General features: G+C 51.6%; 10 non-coding genes across 10 annotated transcripts; all 10 read right to left on the minus strand.

Annotated features, from left to right (window-relative positions):
* Nucleotides 1-1274: 1274 nt before the first annotated feature.
* On the minus strand, nt 1275-1393 carry LOC140470725 (5S ribosomal RNA). Its single transcript, XR_011956638.1, has one exon. It is a non-coding gene; the product is annotated as a 5S ribosomal RNA (ribosomal RNA).
* Nucleotides 1394-2928: 1535 nt separating this feature from the next.
* On the minus strand, nt 2929-3047 carry LOC140475733 (5S ribosomal RNA). Its single transcript, XR_011960224.1, has one exon. It is a non-coding gene; the product is annotated as a 5S ribosomal RNA (ribosomal RNA).
* A 1525-nt stretch (nt 3048-4572) lies between these two features.
* LOC140471387 (5S ribosomal RNA) lies at nt 4573-4691 on the minus strand. The gene has a single exon (XR_011956990.1). It is a non-coding gene; the product is annotated as a 5S ribosomal RNA (ribosomal RNA).
* Nucleotides 4692-6226: 1535 nt separating this feature from the next.
* Nucleotides 6227-6345, minus strand: LOC140471395 (5S ribosomal RNA). Its single transcript, XR_011956991.1, has one exon. It is a non-coding gene; the product is annotated as a 5S ribosomal RNA (ribosomal RNA).
* A 1535-nt stretch (nt 6346-7880) lies between these two features.
* Nucleotides 7881-7999, minus strand: LOC140471401 (5S ribosomal RNA). Its single transcript, XR_011956992.1, has one exon. It is a non-coding gene; the product is annotated as a 5S ribosomal RNA (ribosomal RNA).
* Nucleotides 8000-9444: 1445 nt separating this feature from the next.
* LOC140467402 (5S ribosomal RNA) lies at nt 9445-9563 on the minus strand. The gene has a single exon (XR_011955446.1). It is a non-coding gene; the product is annotated as a 5S ribosomal RNA (ribosomal RNA).
* A 1535-nt stretch (nt 9564-11098) lies between these two features.
* LOC140470598 (5S ribosomal RNA) lies at nt 11099-11217 on the minus strand. The gene has a single exon (XR_011956554.1). It is a non-coding gene; the product is annotated as a 5S ribosomal RNA (ribosomal RNA).
* A 1535-nt stretch (nt 11218-12752) lies between these two features.
* LOC140475844 (5S ribosomal RNA) lies at nt 12753-12871 on the minus strand. The gene has a single exon (XR_011960329.1). It is a non-coding gene; the product is annotated as a 5S ribosomal RNA (ribosomal RNA).
* A 1534-nt stretch (nt 12872-14405) lies between these two features.
* LOC140468440 (5S ribosomal RNA) lies at nt 14406-14524 on the minus strand. Its single transcript, XR_011955650.1, has one exon. It is a non-coding gene; the product is annotated as a 5S ribosomal RNA (ribosomal RNA).
* Nucleotides 14525-16059: 1535 nt separating this feature from the next.
* Nucleotides 16060-16178, minus strand: LOC140475696 (5S ribosomal RNA). Its single transcript, XR_011960189.1, has one exon. It is a non-coding gene; the product is annotated as a 5S ribosomal RNA (ribosomal RNA).
* Between the last annotated feature and the right edge of the window lie 511 nt (nt 16179-16689).

Genomic DNA, 16689 nt, shown 5'->3' on the forward strand with positions numbered 1-16689 from the left:
TCCACACTCCTCCACGCCTCCATTTCGGAATGGCAGGTAGTGACCAGTGGGGTACCGCAGGGATCAGTACTGGGACCGCAGCTTTTTACAATATATGTTCATGATATAGAAGATGCTATTAGCAATAACATTAGCAAATTTGCTGATGATACTGAGCTGGGTGGCAGGGTGAAATGTGATGAGGATGTTAGGAGATTACCGGGTGACCTGGACAAGTTAGGTGAGTGGTCAGATGCATGGCAGATGCACTTTAATGTGGATAAATGGATGCTTATCCACTTTGGTGGCAAGAACAGGAAGGCAGATTACTACCTAAATGGAATCAATTTCGGTCAAGGGACAGTACCGAGAGATCTGGGGGTTCTTGTACACCACTCAATGAAGGTAAGCATGCAGGTACAGCAGGTAGTGAAGAAGGCTAATAGCATGCTGGCCTTCATAACAAGAGGGATCGAGTACAGAAGCAAAGAGGTTCTTCTGCAGGTGTACAGGGCCCTGGTGAGACCACACCTGGAGTACTGTGTGCAGTTCTGGTCTCCAAATTTGAGGAGAGACATTCTGGCTATTGAGGGAGTGCAGCGTAGGTTGACGAGATCAATTCCTGGAATGGCGGGATTACCTTACACTGAAAGACTGGAGCGACTGGGCTTGTGTACCCTTGAGTTTAGAAGACTGAGAGGGGATCTGGTTGAGACATATAAGATTATCAAAGGATTGGACACTCTGGCGGCAGGAAACGTGAGTGCCGAAACAGAGGACACAGCTTAAAAATACGGGGTAGACCGTTTAGGACAGAGATGAGGAGAAACGTCTTCACCCAGAGAGTGGTGGCTGTGTGGAATGCTCTGCCCCAGAGGGCAGTGGAGGCCCAGTCTCTGGATTCATTGAAGAAAGAGTTGGACAGAGCTCTCAAGGATAGTGGAATCAAGGCTTATGGAGATAAGGCAGGAACAGGATACTGATTAAGGATGATCAGCCATGATCATATTGAATGGTGGTGCAGGCTCCAAGGGCAGAATGGCCAACTCCTGCACCTATTGTCTATTGTCCTCCTTTCCTGACTGCCAGCCGCAGACAGCGTGCAGCCCCAATCCCTTTCTTTCCGTCTTTCTTGCTGATTTTGGCAGCGCTCCGCTCTCCTCCCCTCCCTGTCTCCTGCCTGCAGGAGACTGATGCCAGGCACAGCGGCAGCAAAAATAACCTGTCGCTGCATTGCGTGCGTGGCCCAACACGAGTGCAGAGGGGTGACTTGAGCAGCCCCTGCTGGCGGAAAACGCCTACTGCACCTGGTATTCCCAGGCGGTCTCCCATCCAAGTACTAACCAGGCCTGAGTCTGCTTAGCTTTCGAGATCAGACGAGAACGGGCGTTTTCAGACTAGTATGGCCGTAGGCGCTGGCCCCTGCCTTTTCTCCCCACTTCAAGGCGTGCTGGCCAGCCACATTTTCTTTGCTGCTCTTTCTCTTGATCCACTTTGATTTTTTTTTCTCTCTTTTCTCTTTGCTCTTCCTCCTCCGTGCGTGCTTCCCTCCCTCCCTCCCTCCCTCCAGCTAGCCCTTGCCCACCAGGCTCCTGTCGTCTCCCACATCCCCACACAGGCCAACTGCAAGACCTCCCCCTGCTTCATAGGGCTGCAGCCTGCATTCTCTCATCCTTCCACACTCCTCCACGCCTCCATTTCGGAATGGCAGGCAGTGACCAGTGGGGTACCGCAGGGATCAGTACTGGGACCGCAGCTTTTTACAATATATGTTCATGATATAGAAGATGCTATTAGCAATAACATTAGCAAATTTGCTGATGATACTGAGCTGGGTGGCAGGGTGAAATGTGATGAGGATGTTAGGAGATTACCGGGTGACCTGGACAAGTTAGGTGAGTGGTCAGATGCATGGCAGATGCACTTTAATGTGGATAAATGGATGCTTATCCACTTTGGTGGCAAGAACAGGAAGGCAGATTACTACCTAAATGGAATCAATTTCGGTCAAGGGACAGTACCGGGAGATCTGGGGGTTCTTGTACACCACTCAATGAAGGTCAGCATGCAGGTACAGCAGGTAGTGAAGAAGGCTAATAGCATGCTGGCCTTCATAACAAGAGGGATCGAGTACAGAAGCAAAGAGGTTCTTCTGCAGGTGTACAGGGCCCTGGTGAGACCACACCTGGAGTACTGTGTGCAGTTCTGGTCTCCAAATTTGAGGAGAGACATTCTGGCTATTGAGGGAGTGCAGCGTAGGTTGACGAGGTCAATTCCTGGAATGGCGGGATTACCTTACACTGAAAGACTGGAGCGACTGGGCTTGTGTACCCTTGAGTTTAGAAGACTGAGAGGGGATCTGGTTGAGACATATAAGATTATCAAAGGATTGGACACTCTGGCGGCAGGAAACGTGAGTGCCGAAACAGAGGACACAGCTTAAAAATACGGGGTAGACCGTTTAGGACAGAGATGAGGAGAAACGTCTTCACCCAGAGAGTGGTGGCTGTGTGGAATGCTCTGCCCCAGAGGGCAGTGGAGGCCCAGTCTCTGGATTCATTGAAGAAAGAGTTGGACAGAGCTCTCAAGGATAGTGGAATCAAGGCTTATGGAGATAAGGCAGGAACAGGATACTGATTAAGGATGATCAGCCATGATCATATTGAATGGTGGTGCAGGCTCCAAGGGCAGAATGGCCAACTCCTGCACCTATTGTCTATTGTCCTCCTTTCCTGACTGCCAGCCGCAGACAGCGTGCAGCCCCAATCCCTTTCTTTCCGTCTTTCTTGCTGATTTTGGCAGCGCTCCGCTCTCCTCCCCTCCCTGTCTCCTGCCTGCAGGAGACTGATGCCAGGCACAGCGGCAGCAAAAACAACCTGTCGCTGCATTGCGTGCGTGGCCCAACACGAGTGCAGAGGGGTGACTTGAGCAGCCCCTGCTGGCGGAAAAAGCCTACTGCACCTGGTATTCCCAGGCGGTCTCCCATCCAAGTACTAACCAGGCCTGGGTCTGCTTAGCTTCCGAGATCAGACGAGATCGGGCGTTTTCAGACTAGTATGGCCGTAGGCGCTGGCCCCTGCCTTTGCTCCCCACTTCAAGGCGTGCTGGCCAGCCACATTTTCTTTGCTGCTCTTTCTCTTGATCCCCTTTGTTTTTTTTCTCTCTTTTCTCTTTGCTCTTCCTCCTCCGTGCGTGCTTCCCTCCCTCCCTCCAGCTAGCCCTTGCCCACCAGGCTCCTGTCGTCTCCCACATCCCCACACAGGCCAACTGCAAGACCTCCCCCTGCTTCATAGGGCTGCAGCCTGCATTCTCTCATCCTTCCACACTCCTCCACGCCTCCATTTCGGAATGGCAGGCAGTGACCAGTGGGGTACCGCAGGGATCAGTACTGGGACCGCAGCTTTTTACAATATATGTTCATGATATAGAAGATGCTATTAGCAATAACATTAGCAAATTTGCTGATGATACTGAGCTGGGTGGCAGGGTGAAATGTGATGAGGATGTTAGGAGATTACCGGGTGACCTGGACAAGTTAGGTGAGTGGTCAGATGCATGGCAGATGCACTTTAATGTGGATAAATGGATGCTTATCCACTTTGGTGGCAAGAACAGGAAGGCAGATTACTACCTAAATGGAATCAATTTCGGTCAAGGGACAGTACCGAGAGATCTGGGGGTTCTTGTACACCACTCAATGAAGGTAAGCATGCAGGTACAGCAGGTAGTGAAGAAGGCTAATAGCATGCTGGCCTTCATAACAAGAGGGATCGAGTACAGAAGCAAAGAGGTTCTTCTGCAGGTGTACAGGGCCCTGGTGAGACCACACCTGGAGTACTGTGTGCAGTTCTGGTCTCCAAATTTGAGGAGAGACATTCTGGCTATTGAGGGAGTGCAGCGTAGGTTGACGAGGTCAATTCCTGGAATGGCGGGATTACCTTACACTGAAAGACTGGAGCGACTGGGCTTGTGTACCCTTGAGTTTAGAAGACTGAGAGGGGATCTGGTTGAGACATATAAGATTATCAAAGGATTGGACACTCTGGCGGCAGGAAACGTGAGTGCCGAAACAGAGGACACAGCTTAAAAATACGGGGTAGACCGTTTAGGACAGAGATGAGGAGAAACGTCTTCACCCAGAGAGTGGTGGCTGTGTGGAATGCTCTGCCCCAGAGGGCAGTGGAGGCCCAGTCTCTGGATTCATTGAAGAAAGAGTTGGACAGAGCTCTCAAGGATAGTGGAATCAAGGCTTATGGAGATAAGGCAGGAACAGGATACTGATTAAGGATGATCAGCCATGATCATATTGAATGGTGGTGCAGGCTCCAAGGGCAGAATGGCCAACTCCTGCACCTATTGTCTATTGTCCTCCTTTCCTGACTGCCAGCCGCAGACAGCGTGCAGCCCCAATCCCTTTCTTTCCGTCTTTCTTGCTGATTTTGGCAGCGCTCCGCTCTCCTCCCCTCCCTGTCTCCTGCCTGCAGGAGACTGATGCCAGGCACAGCGGCAGCAAAAACAACCTGTCGCTGCATTGCGTGCGTGGCCCAACACGAGTGCAGAGGGGTGACTTGAGCAGCCCCTGCTGGCGGAAAACACCTACTGCACCTGGTATTCCCAGGCGGTCTCCCATCCAAGTACTAACCAGGCCTGAGTCTGCTTAGCTTTTGATATCAGACGAGATCGGGCGTTTTCAGACTAGTATGGCCGTAGGCGCTGGCCCCTGCCTTTTCTCCCCACTTCAAGGCGTGCTGGCCAGCCACATTTTCTTTGCTGCTCTTTCTCTTGATCCCCTTTGATTTTTTTTTCTCTCTTTTCTCTTTGCTCTTCCTCCTCCGTGCGTGCTTCCCTCCCTCCCTCCCTCCCTCCAGCTAGCCCTTGCCCACCAGGCTCCTGTCGTCTCCCACATCCCCACACAGGCCAACTGCAAGACCTCCCCCTGCTTCATAGGGCTGCAGCCTGCATTCTCTCATCCTTCCACACTCCTCCACGCCTCCATTTCGGAATGGCAGGCAGTGACCAGTGGGGTACCGCAGGGATCAGTACTGGGACCGCAGCTTTTTACAATATATGTTCATGATATAGAAGATGCTATTAGCAATAACATTAGCAAATTTGCTGATGATACTGAGCTGGGTGGCAGGGTGAAATGTGATGAGGATGTTAGGAGATTACCGGGTGACCTGGACAAGTTAGGTGAGTGGTCAGATGCATGGCAGATGCACTTTAATGTGGATAAATGGATGCTTATCCACTTTGGTGGCAAGAACAGGAAGGCAGATTACTACCTAAATGGAATCAATTTCGGTCAAGGGACAGTACCGAGAGATCTGGGGGTTCTTGTACACCACTCAATGAAGGTAAGCATGCAGGTACAGCAGGTAGTGAAGAAGGCTAATAGCATGCTGGCCTTCATAACAAGAGGGATCGAGTACAGAAGCAAAGAGGTTCTTCTGCAGGTGTACAGGGCCCTGGTGAGACCACACCTGGAGTACTGTGTGCAGTTCTGGTCTCCAAATTTGAGGAGAGACATTCTGGCTATTGAGGGAGTGCAGCGTAGGTTGACGAGGTCAATTCCTGGAATGGCGGGATTACCTTACACTGAAAGACTGGAGCGACTGGGCTTGTGTACCCTTGAGTTTAGAAGACTGAGAGGGGATCTGGTTGAGACATATAAGATTATCAAAGGATTGGACACTCTGGCGGCAGGAAACGTGAGTGCCGAAACAGAGGACACAGCTTAAAAATACGGGGTAGACCGTTTAGGACAGAGATGAGGAGAAACGTCTTCACCCAGAGAGTGGTGGCTGTGTGGAATGCTCTGCCCCAGAGGGCAGTGGAGGCCCAGTCTCTGGATTCATTGAAGAAAGAGTTGGACAGAGCTCTCAAGGATAGTGGAATCAAGGCTTATGGAGATAAGGCAGGAACAGGATACTGATTAAGGATGATCAGCCATGATCATATTGAATGGTGGTGCAGGCTCCAAGGGCAGAATGGCCAACTCCTGCACCTATTGTCTATTGTCCTCCTTTCCTGACTGCCAGCCGCAGACAGCGTGCAGCCCCAATCCCTTTCTTTCCGTCTTTCTTGCTGATTTTGGCAGCGCTCCGCTCTCCTCCCCTCCCTGTCTCCTGCCTGCAGGAGACTGATGCCAGGCACAGCGGCAGCAAAAACAACCTGTCGCTGCATTGCGTGCGTGGCCCAACACGAGTGCAGAGGGGTGACTTGAGCAGCCCCTGCTGGCGGAAAACACCTACTGCACCTGGTATTCCCAGGCGGTCTCCCATCCAAGTACTAACCAGGCCTGAGTCTGCTTAGCTTTTGATATCAGACGAGATCGGGCGTTTTCAGACTAGTATGGCCGTAGGCGCTGGCCCCTGCCTTTTCTCCCCACTTCAAGGCGTGCTGGCCAGCCACATTTTCTTTGCTGCTCTTTCTCTTGATCCCCTTTGATTTTTTTTTCTCTCTTTTCTCTTTGCTCTTCCTCCTCCGTGCGTGCTTCCCTCCCTCCCTCCCTCCCTCCAGCTAGCCCTTGCCCACCAGGCTCCTGTCGTCTCCCACATCCCCACACAGGCCAACTGCAAGACCTCCCCCTGCTTCATAGGGCTGCAGCCTGCATTCTCTCATCCTTCCACACTCCTCCACGCCTCCATTTCGGAATGGCAGGCAGTGACCAGTGGGGTACCGCAGGGATCAGTACTGGGACCGCAGCTTTTTACAATATATGTTCATGATATAGAAGATGCTATTAGCAATAACATTAGCAAATTTGCTGATGATACTGAGCTGGGTGGCAGGGTGAAATGTGATGAGGATGTTAGGAGATTACCGGGTGACCTGGACAAGTTAGGTGAGTGGTCAGATGCATGGCAGATGCACTTTAATGTGGATAAATGGATGCTTATCCACTTTGGTGGCAAGAACAGGAAGGCAGATTACTACCTAAATGGAATCAATTTCGGTCAAGGGACAGTACCGAGAGATCTGGGGGTTCTTGTACACCACTCAATGAAGGTAAGCATGCAGGTACAGCAGGTAGTGAAGAAGGCTAATAGCATGCTGGCCTTCATAACAAGAGGGATCGAGTACAGAAGCAAAGAGGTTCTTCTGCAGGTGTACAGGGCCCTGGTGAGACCACACCTGGAGTACTGTGTGCAGTTCTGGTCTCCAAATTTGAGGAGAGACATTCTGGCTATTGAGGGAGTGCAGCGTAGGTTGACGAGGTCAATTCCTGGAATGGCGGGATTACCTTACACTGAAAGACTGGAGCGACTGGGCTTGTGTACCCTTGAGTTTAGAAGACTGAGAGGGGATCTGGTTGAGACATATAAGATTATCAAAGGATTGGACACTCTGGCGGCAGGAAACGTGAGTGCCGAAACAGAGGACACAGCTTAAAAATACGGGGTAGACCGTTTAGGACAGAGATGAGGAGAAACGTCTTCACCCAGAGAGTGGTGGCTGTGTGGAATGCTCTGCCCCAGAGGGCAGTGGAGGCCCAGTCTCTGGATTCATTGAAGAAAGAGTTGGACAGAGCTCTCAAGGATAGTGGAATCAAGGCTTATGGAGATAAGGCAGGAACAGGATACTGATTAAGGATGATCAGCCATGATCATATTGAATGGTGGTGCAGGCTCCAAGGGCAGAATGGCCAACTCCTGCACCTATTGTCTATTGTCCTCCTTTCCTGACTGCCAGCCGCAGACAGCGTGCAGCCCCAATCCCTTTCTTTCCGTCTTTCTTGCTGATTTTGGCAGCGCTCCGCTCTCCTCCCCTCCCTGTCTCCTGCCTGCAGGAGACTGATGCCAGGCACAGCGGCAGCAAAAACAACCTGTCGCTGCATTGCGTGCGTGGCCCAACACGAGTGCAGAGGGGTGACTTGAGCAGCCCCTGCTGGCGGAAAACACCTACTGCACCTGGTATTCCCAGGCGGTCTCCCATCCAAGTACTAACCAGGCCTGAGTCTGCTTAGCTTTTGATATCAGACGAGATCGGGCGTTTTCAGACTAGTATGGCCGTAGGCGCTGGCCCCTGCCTTTTCTCCCCACTTCAAGGCGTGCTGGCCAGCCACATTTTCTTTGCTGCTCTTTCTCTTGATCCCCTTTGATTTTTTTTTCTCTCTTTTCTCTTTGCTCTTCCTCCTCCGTGCGTGCTTCCCTCCCTCCCTCCCTCCCTCCAGCTAGCCCTTGCCCACCAGGCTCCTGTCGTCTCCCACATCCCCACACAGGCCAACTGCAAGACCTCCCCCTGCTTCATAGGGCTGCAGCCTGCATTCTCTCATCCTTCCACACTCCTCCACGCCTCCATTTCGGAATGGCAGGTAGTGACCAGTGGGGTACCGCAGGGATCAGTACTGGGACCGCAGCTTTTTACAATATATGTTCATGATATAGAAGATGCTATTAGCAATAACATTAGCAAATTTGCTGATGATACTGAGCTGGGTGGCAGGGTGAAATGTGATGAGGATGTTAGGAGATTACCGGGTGACCTGGACAAGTTAGGTGAGTGGTCAGATGCATGGCAGATGCACTTTAATGTGGATAAATGGATGCTTATCCACTTTGGTGGCAAGAACAGGAAGGCAGATTACTACCTAAATGGAATCAATTTCGGTCAAGGGACAGTACCGAGAGATCTGGGGGTTCTTGTACACCACTCAATGAAGGTAAGCATGCAGGTACAGCAGGTAGTGAAGAAGGCTAATAGCATGCTGGCCTTCATAACAAGAGGGATCGAGTACAGAAGCAAAGAGGTTCTTCTGCAGGTGTACAGGGCCCTGGTGAGACCACACCTGGAGTACTGTGTGCAGTTCTGGTCTCCAAATTTGAGGAGAGACATTCTGGCTATTGAGGGAGTGCAGCGTAGGTTGACGAGATCAATTCCTGGAATGGCGGGATTACCTTACACTGAAAGACTGGAGCGACTGGGCTTGTGTACCCTTGAGTTTAGAAGACTGAGAGGGGATCTGGTTGAGACATATAAGATTATCAAAGGATTGGACACTCTGGCGGCAGGAAACGTGAGTGCCGAAACAGAGGACACAGCTTAAAAATACGGGGTAGACCGTTTAGGACAGAGATGAGGAGAAACGTCTTCACCCAGAGAGTGGTGGCTGTGTGGAATGCTCTGCCCCAGAGGGCAGTGGAGGCCCAGTCTCTGGATTCATTGAAGAAAGAGTTGGACAGAGCTCTCAAGGATAGTGGAATCAAGGCTTATGGAGATAAGGCAGGAACAGGATACTGATTAAGGATGATCAGCCATGATCATATTGAATGGTGGTGCAGGCTCCAAGGGCAGAATGGCCAACTCCTGCACCTATTGTCTATTGTCCTCCTTTCCTGACTGCCTGCCTGCAGGAGACTGATGCCAGGCACAGCGGCAGCAAAAATAACCTGTCGCTGCATTGCGTGCGTGGCCCAACACGAGTGCAGAGGGGTGACTTGAGCAGCCCCTGCTGGCGGAAAAAGCCTACTGCACCTGGTATTCCCAGGCGGTCTCCCATCCAAGTACTAACCAGGCCTGAGTCTGCTTAGCTTCCGAGATCAGACGAGATCGGGCGTTTTCAGACTAGTACGGCCGTAGGCGCTGGCCCCTGCCTTTTCTCCCCACTTCAAGGCGTGCTGGCCAGCCACATTTTCTTTGCTGCTCTTTCTCTTGATCCCCTTTGTTTTTTTTTTCTCTCTTTTCTCTTTGCTCTTCCTCCTCCGTGCGTGCTTCCCTCCCTCCCTCCCTCCCTCCAGCTAGCCCTTGCCCACCAGGCTCCTGTCGTCTCCCACATCCCCACACAGGCCAACTGCAAGACCTCCCCCTGCTTCATAGGGCTGCAGCCTGCATTCTCTCATCCTTCCACACTCCTCCACGCCTCCATTTCGGAATGGCAGGTAGTGACCAGTGGGGTACCGCAGGGATCAGTACTGGGACCGCAGCTTTTTACAATATATGTTCATGATATAGAAGATGCTATTAGCAATAACATTAGCAAATTTGCTGATGATACTGAGCTGGGTGGCAGGGTGAAATGTGATGAGGATGTTAGGAGATTACCGGGTGACCTGGACAAGTTAGGTGAGTGGTCAGATGCATGGCAGATGCACTTTAATGTGGATAAATGGATGCTTATCCACTTTGGTGGCAAGAACAGGAAGGCAGATTACTACCTAAATGGAATCAATTTCGGTCAAGGGACAGTACCGAGAGATCTGGGGGTTCTTGTACACCACTCAATGAAGGTCAGCATGCAGGTACAGCAGGTAGTGAAGAAGGCTAATAGCATGCTGGCCTTCATAACAAGAGGGATCGAGTACAGAAGCAAAGAGGTTCTTCTGCAGGTGTACAGGGCCCTGGTGAGACCACACCTGGAGTACTGTGTGCAGTTCTGGTCTCCAAATTTGAGGAGACACATTCTGGCTATTGAGGGAGTGCAGCGTAGGTTGACGAGGTCAATTCCTGGAATGGCGGGATTACCTTACACTGAAAGACTGGAGCGACTGGGCTTGTGTACCCTTGAGTTTAGAAGACTGAGAGGGGATCTGGTTGAGACATATAAGATTATCAAAGGATTGGACACTCTGGCGGCAGGAAACGTGAGTGCCGAAACAGAGGACACAGCTTAAAAATACGGGGTAGACCGTTTAGGACAGAGATGAGGAGAAACGTCTTCACCCAGAGAGTGGTGGCTGTGTGGAATGCTCTGCCCCAGAGGGCAGTGGAGGCCCAGTCTCTGGATTCATTGAAGAAAGAGTTGGACAGAGCTCTCAAGGATAGTGGAATCAAGGCTTATGGAGATAAGGCAGGAACAGGATACTGATTAAGGATGATCAGCCATGATCATATTGAATGGTGGTGCAGGCTCCAAGGGCAGAATGGCCAACTCCTGCACCTATTGTCTATTGTCCTCCTTTCCTGACTGCCAGCCGCAGACAGCGTGCAGCCCCAATCCCTTTCTTTCCGTCTTTCTTGCTGATTTTGGCAGCGCTCCGCTCTCCTCCCCTCCCTGTCTCCTGCCTGCAGGAGACTGATGCCAGGCACAGCGGCAGCAAAAATAACCTGTCGCTGCATTGCGTGCGTGGCCCAACACGAGTGCAGAGGGGTGACTTGAGCAGCCCCTGCTGGCGGAAAAAGCCTACTGCACCTGGTATTCCCAGGCGGTCTCCCATCCAAGTACTAACCAGGCCTGAGTTTGCTTAGCTTCCGAGATCAGACGAGATCGGGCGTTTTCAGACTAGTATGGCCATGGGCGCTAGCCCCTGCCTTTTCTCCCCACTTCAAGGCGTGCTGGCCAGCCACATTTTCTTTGCTGCTCTTTCTCTTGATCCCCTTTGTTTTTTTTTTCTCTCTTTTCTCTTTGCTCTTCCTCCTCCGTGCGTGCTTCCCTCCCTCCCTCCCCCCCTCCAGCTAGCCCTTGCCCACCAGGCTCCTGTCGTCTCCCACATCCCCACACAGGCCAACTGCAAGACCTCCCCCTGCTTCATAGGGCTGCAGCCTGCATTCTCTCATCCTTCCACACTCCTCCACGCCTCCATTTCGGAATGGCAGGCAGTGACCAGTGGGGTACCGCAGGGATCAGTACTGGGACCGCAGCTTTTTACAATATATGTTCATGATATAGAAGATGCTATTAGCAATAACATTAGCAAATTTGCTGATGATACTGAGCTGGGTGGCAGGGTGAAATGTGATGAGGATGTTAGGAGATTACCGGGTGACCTGGACAAGTTAGGTGAGTGGTCAGATGCATGGCAGATGCACTTTAATGTGGATAAATGGATGCTTATCCACTTTGGTGGCAAGAACAGGAAGGCAGATTACTACCTAAATGGAATCAATTTCGGTCAAGGGACAGTACCGGGAGATCTGGGGGTTCTTGTACACCACTCAATGAAGGTCAGCATGCAGGTACAGCAGGTAGTGAAGAAGGCTAATAGCATGCTGGCCTTCATAACAAGAGGGATCGAGTACAGAAGCAAAGAGGTTCTTCTGCAGGTGTACAGGGCCCTGGTGAGACCACACCTGGAGTACTGTGTGCAGTTCTGGTCTCCAAATTTGAGGAGAGACATTCTGGCTATTGAGGGAGTGCAGCGTAGGTTGACGAGGTCAATTCCTGGAATGGCGGGATTACCTTACACTGAAAGACTGGAGCGACTGGGCTTGTGTACCCTTGAGTTTAGAAGACTGAGAGGGGATCTGGTTGAGACATATAAGATTATCAAAGGATTGGACACTCTGGCGGCAGGAAACGTGAGTGCCGAAACAGAGGACACAGCTTAAAAATACGGGGTAGACCGTTTAGGACAGAGATGAGGAGAAACGTCTTCACCCAGAGAGTGGTGGCTGTGTGGAATGCTCTGCCCCAGAGGGCAGTGGAGGCCCAGTCTCTGGATTCATTGAAGAAAGAGTTGGACAGAGCTCTCAAGGATAGTGGAATCAAGGCTTATGGAGATAAGGCAGGAACAGGATACTGATTAAGGATGATCAGCCATGATCATATTGAATGGTGGTGCAGGCTCCAAGGGCAGAATGGCCAACTCCTGCACCTATTGTCTATTGTCCTCCTTTCCTGACTGCTAGCCGCAGACAGCGTGCAGCCCCAATCCCTTTCTTTCCGTCTTTCTTGCTGATTTTGGCAGCGCTCCGCTCTGCTCCCCTCCCTGTCTCCTGCCTGCAGGAGACTGATGCCAGGCACAGCGGCAGCAAAAATAACCTGTCGCTGCATTGCGTGCGTGGCCCAACACGAGTGCAGAGGGGTGACTTGAGCAGCCCCTGCTGGCGGAAAAAGCCTACTGCACCTGGTATTCCCAGGCGGTCTCCCATCCAAGTACTAACCAGGCCTGAGTCTGCTTGGCTTCCGAGATCAGACGAGATCGGGCGTTTTCAGACTAGTATGGCCGTAGGCGCTGGCCCCTGCCTTTTCTCCCCACTTCAAGGCGTGCTGGCCAGCCACATTTTCTTTGCTGCTCTTTCTCTTGATCCCCTTTGTTTTTTTTTCTCTCTTTTCTCTTTGCTCTTCCTCCTCCGTGCGTGCTTCCCTCCCTCCCTCCCCCCCTCCAGCTAGCCCTTGCCCACCAGGCTCCTGTCGTCTCCCACATCCCCACACAGGCCAACTGCAAGACCTCCCCCTGCTTCATAGGGCTGCAGCCTGCATTCTCTCATCCTTCCACACTCCTCCACGCCTCCATTTCGGAATGGCAGGCAGTGACCAGTGGGGTACCGCAGGGATCAGTACTGGGACCGCAGCTTTTTACAATATATGTTCATGATATAGAAGATGCTATTAGCAATAACATTAGCAAATTTGCTGATGATACTGAGCTGGGTGGCAGGGTGAAATGTGATGAGGATTTTAGGAGATTACCGGGTGACCTGGACAAGTTAGGTGAGTGGTCAGATGCATGGCAGATGCACTTTAATGTGGATAAATGGATGCTTATCCACTTTGGTGGCAAGAACAGGAAGGCAGATTACTACCTAAATGGAATCAATTTCGGTCAAGGGACAGTACCGAGAGATCTGGGGGTTCTTGTACACCACTCAATGAAGGTAAGCATGCAGGTACAGCAGGTAGTGAAGAAGGCTAATAGCATGCTGGCCTTCATAACAAGAGGGATCGAGTACAGAAGCAAAGAGGTTCTTCTGCAGGTGTACAGGGCCCTGGTGAGACCACACCTGGAGTACTGTGTGCAGTTCTGGTCTCCAAATTTGAGGAGAGACATTCTGGCTATTGAGGGAGTGCAGCGTAGGTTGACGAGATCAATTCCTGGAATGGCGGGATTACCTTACACTGAAAGACTGGAGCGACTGGGCTTGTGTACCCTTGAGTTTAGAAGACTGAGAGGGGATCTGGTTGAGACATATAAGATTATCAAAGGATTGGACACTCTGGCGGCAGGAAACGTGAGTGCCGAAACAGAGGACACAGCTTAAAAATACGGGGTAGACCGTTTAGGACAGAGATGAGGAGAAACGTCTTCACCCAGAGAGTGGTGGCTGTGTGGAATGCTCTGCCCCAGAGGGCAGTGGAGGCCCAGTCTCTGGATTCATTGAAGAAAGAGTTGGACAGAGCTCTCAAGGATAGTGGAATCAAGGCTTATGGAGATAAGGCAGGAACAGGATACTGATTAAGGATGATCAGCCATGATCATATTGAATGGTGGTGCAGGCTCCAAGGGCAGAATGGCCAACTCCTGCACCTATTGTCTATTGTCCTCCTTTCCTGACTGCCAGCCGCAGACAGCGTGCAGCCCCAATCCCTTTCTTTCCGTCTTTCTTGCTGATTTTGGCAGCGCTCCGCTCTCCTCCCCTCCCTGTCTCCTGCCTGCAGGAGACTGATGCCAGGCACAGCGGCAGCAAAAATAACCTGTCGCTGCATTGCGTGCGTGGCCCAACACGAGTGCAGAGGGGTGACTTGAGCAGCCCCTGCTGGCGGAAAAAGCCTACTGCACCTGGTATTCCCAGGCGGTCTCCCATCCAAGTACTAACCAGGCCTGAGTTTGCTTAGCTTCCGAGATCAGACGAGATCGGGCGTTTTCAGACTAGTATGGCCGTAGGCGCTGGCCCCTGCCTTTTCTCCCCACTTCAAGGCGTGCTGGCCAGCCACATTTTCTTTGCTGCTCTTTCTCTTGATCCCCTTTGTTTTTTTTTTCTCTCTTTTCTCTTTGCTCTTCCTCCTCCGTGCGTGCTTCCCTCCCTCCCTCCCCCCCTCCAGCTAGCCCTTGCCCACCAGGCTCCTGTCGTCTCCCACATCCCCACACAGGCCAACTGCAAGACCTCCCCCTGCTTCATAGGGCTGCAGCCTGCATTCTCTCATCCTTCCACACTCCTCCACGCCTCCATTTCGGAATGGCAGGCAGTGACCAGTGGGGTACCGCAGGGATCAGTACTGGGACCGCAGCTTTTTACAATATATGTTCATGATATAGAAGATGCTATTAGCAATAACATTAGCAAATTTGCTGATGATACTGAGCTGGGTGGCAGGGTGAAATGTGATGAGGATGTTAGGAGATTACCGGGTGACCTGGACAAGTTAGGTGAGTGGTCAGATGCATGGCAGATGCACTTTAATGTGGATAAATGGATGCTTATCCACTTTGGTGGCAAGAACAGGAAGGCAGATTACTACCTAAATGGAATCAATTTCGGTCAAGGGACAGTACCGGGAGATCTGGGGGTTCTTGTACACCACTCAATGAAGGTCAGCATGCAGGTACAGCAGGTAGTGAAGAAGGCTAATAGCATGCTGGCCTTCATAACAAGAGGGATCGAGTACAGAAGCAAAGAGGTTCTTCTGCAGGTGTACAGGGCCCTGGTGAGACCACACCTGGAGTACTGTGTGCAGTTCTGGTCTCCAAATTTGAGGAGAGACATTCTGGCTATTGAGGGAGTGCAGCGTAGGTTGACGAGGTCAATTCCTGGAATGGCGGGATTACCTTACACTGAAAGACTGGAGCGACTGGGCTTGTGTACCCTTGAGTTTAGAAGACTGAGAGGGGATCTGGTTGAGACATATAAGATTATCAAAGGATTGGACACTCTGGCGGCAGGAAACGTGAGTGCCGAAACAGAGGACACAGCTTAAAAATACGGGGTAGACCGTTTAGGACAGAGATGAGGAGAAACGTCTTCACCCAGAGAGTGGTGGCTGTGTGGAATGCTCTGCCCCAGAGGGCAGTGGAGGCCCAGTCTCTGGATTCATTGAAGAAAGAGTTGGACAGAGCTCTCAAGGATAGTGGAATCAAGGCTTATGGAGATAAGGCAGGAACAGGATACTGATTAAGGATGATCAGCCATGATCATATTGAATGGTGGTGCAGGCTCCAAGGGCAGAATGGCCAACTCCTGCACCTATTGTCTATTGTCCTCCTTTCCTGACTGCCAGCCGCAGACAGCGTGCAGCCCCAATCCCTTTCTTTCCGTCTTTCTTGCTGATTTTGGCAGCGCTCTGCTCTCCTCCCCTCCCTGTCTCCTGCCTGCAGGAGACTGATGCCAGGCACAGCGGCAGCAAAAATAACCTGTCGCTGCATTGCGTGCGTGGCCCAACACGAGTGCAGAGGGGTGACTTGAGCAGCCCCTGCTGGCGGAAAAAGCCTACTGCACCTGGTATTCCCAGGCGGTCTCCCATCCAAGTACTAACCAGGCCTGAGTCTGCTTAACTTCCGAGATCAGACGAGATCGGGCGTTTTCAGACTAGTATGGCCGTAGGCGCTGGCCCCGGCCTTTTCTCCCCACTTCAAGGCGTGCTGGCCAGCCACATTTTCTTTGCTGCTCTTTCTCTTGATCCCCTTTGTTTTTTTTTTCTCTCTTTTCTCTTTGCTCTTCCTCCTCCGTGCGTGCTTCCCTCCCTCCCTCCCTCCAGCTAGCCCTTGCCCACCAGGCTCCTGTCGTCTCCCACATCCCCACACAGGCCAACTGCAAGACCTCCCCCTGCTTCATAGGGCTGCAGCCTGCATTCTCTCATCCTTCCACACTCCTCCACGCCTCCATTTCGGAATGGCAGGTAGTGACCAGTGGGGTACCGCAGGGATCAGTACTGGGACCGCAGCTTTTTACAATATATGTTCATGATATAGAAGATGCTATTAGCAATAACATTAGCAAATTTGCTGATGATACTGAGCTGGGTGGCAGGGTGAAATGTGATGAGGATGTTAGGAGATTACCGGGTGACCTGGACAAGTTAGGTGAGTGGTCAGATGCATGGCAGATGCACTTTAA

The sequence above is a fragment of the Chiloscyllium punctatum genome, chromosome 3 (assembly GCF_047496795.1).
Source record: "Chiloscyllium punctatum isolate Juve2018m chromosome 3, sChiPun1.3, whole genome shotgun sequence".
In the NCBI taxonomy this organism is placed as follows: Eukaryota; Metazoa; Chordata; class Chondrichthyes; order Orectolobiformes; family Hemiscylliidae; genus Chiloscyllium; species Chiloscyllium punctatum.